We start from the raw sequence: 2183 nt of genomic DNA on the forward strand, positions 1-2183 counted from the left end.
CCCCCCCCCCCCCCCCCCCCCCCCCCCCCCCCCCGCCTGTTACTTCTAACTACACACAGGCCTAGAGGAAAGGCCAGGTCTGACAAAAGCCTCCCCACCAACTCCCAACTCAGCTCTGGGGGAATAAGGGAGCAGGTGAGTGATGAGGAGACTGCAGGTGCATCTACTGGGTCCTCTTGTCTTCTAGGGGGTAGTATGGAGGTGGTGAGGGCTGATCCGTGGGCATGTAAACGTTATGGGGATTGACAGGGTTGTGGTAGGTGCTGGCAGCAGCTTCAGCAGCTTTTGCTTCAGCTGCAGGAGTAGATGGTACACCAGGGCCACCAACTGGTGGCTCCATGGGCCCGGGATACAGAGGGGAGGTGTTGGGGGGGCTGCATGTACCCTATGGCCCCATCCATCATGGAGGTCCTGGATAAAACTCAGGTAGAGGTGGTACATAGGGATAGCTTGGAGGGTTTGGGTACATTCCATTGGCAGCTGGCATAGGGAAAGCATGGGCTCCATTGGCCATGTAAGAGTACCCATAAGCTCCATTGGGGACTTCACCTGGGGAGGCTTGGGCAGCCACCTGCAGCATTCACTGTCCAAACTCCATGGCACCCCCTGTTGTAAAGGTCAATTTGTATACAGTTGACCCTTCCCAGACACCTCCTGTTTCGCCCTTCACTGTTCCCCTGATGTCATTTGCACCAAATGCAGGCTGCTTGATCTCGTGGTCCTTCATTAGGTAAAACGGCATCATGAATGACTGCATGGAGTCCTTTCCTTTGAACAGAAAAAGAACTCTGTAAGGAGTCAAATAGAGGCTGCCTTTCTCAGTGCCTTTGAAGGCATCTGTCATATGATCCATGTCACTGAAGAAGCACTCCACATGATTGTGGGTCATTAGAATGCTCACTGCAGCTGTAGACAGACAGACAAGCACAACATTCTACCCCTAAATCTTGGATGCATGGTCCCACAATATACATAGAATCGCTGGGAAGATTTGTTACCTATATCACAAATTCCACGAAACCATGGTTGAATCAAGAAGAAGCTTTATTAATGAGCTGAGAAGGCCGGGCATCCCACATGGGCGAGAGCCCATGTGTCGACAGACGCACGCCTTGCTGATGGTCTCAGATAGATGCTGCATACTATCATTTTAAGGAAGGCTCTATTTATTCCTGTACTCTCTAGTGTTTTTAAAATAGATCATTTTCATTCCGTGAAATGAAAAAGTTTTTGCACATGGCCCGTGCAATGTAGCCAAAATGAGAAGAGAAACAAGAAATCTTGTGTCTTTCTTGTCCTCGCTCCCCCCTCCCCCTTCCCCACTGATGCCATGGATAAGGTGGAAATGTGTTTTTCAGGGCCTCTTTTGTATAATGAGTATCTTATTTCTTTCTTGCCTTCTCAATGGGGAAGGGGGAGGGGGGAGGGATACGGAAGTAGGGATAGGATTTAGAACTGCAAATTAACATAGAAAGAGGCACTTTTTCTTCTCCAGGGCCGAGGTGGTGGCGAAGAGGGGCAGGGTTTCGGAAAGTTGCCTGGGGAGAGGGGGAGGGGCGGGTGGCTGACAGCTGCCTGGGTCCACTCTTGCTAGTTGTCAGGGACAGTAGGACCTCGACCGTGGCTAGCTAGACCTGTTGTTTTCTCACCCTTCCACCACCCCCCACTCCCTCCCCTCCCCCGCCCCTGGCCACCCCCATCCCCCTCTCCTTCCATGCATCGCCGAAGGCGGCTGTTGGGATATCGGCCCCTAGCAGGGCAGCGTGGGGAACCCAGTCCCCTCTGCTCCTGCCCTCCAGCTCACCAGGCTGGTTCTCCTTTCGGCTCTGCCGGCTCTGCCGGCTCTGCTGCCTCTGGGATGGCATGTCCCTGAGCCTAACTGCGCTCGGCTTTCAAGCCAACGTTTTGTTACCGCTGGCACACCGAGACAGATCCCAGAAATCCTGGGGCGCCTCAGGCAACAGAAGGGCCACCCACACCTGTGTACTCCGGCGATGGACGAGAGAGTGTGTAACCCCGGCAGTGGACGCCCGGAAGAGAAGTCCCTGTGTCTGCTGGCACGGAGGAAACTCGATTTTCCCAGAGTGATTCAATGACCACCTAAAATGAAAAAGGGAGCAAGTCCAAGCCCCAGGGCATGATTCTGTTTCTGGGATGTGGCCTAGTTATCATTCCTCTTCCCA

The 2183-nt window shown here is 53.4% G+C and overlaps 1 pseudogene; it reads right to left on the reverse strand.

Annotated features, from left to right (window-relative positions):
* Window positions 1–163: 163 nt before the first annotated feature.
* On the reverse strand, window positions 164–1865 carry LOC114053579 (annotated as a pseudogene).
* Between the last annotated feature and the right edge of the window lie 318 nt (window positions 1866–2183).

This window comes from Vombatus ursinus, unplaced genomic scaffold (assembly GCF_900497805.2).
Source record: "Vombatus ursinus unplaced genomic scaffold, bare-nosed wombat genome assembly UNPS02004142.1, whole genome shotgun sequence".
Classification (NCBI taxonomy): Eukaryota; Metazoa; Chordata; class Mammalia; order Diprotodontia; family Vombatidae; genus Vombatus; species Vombatus ursinus.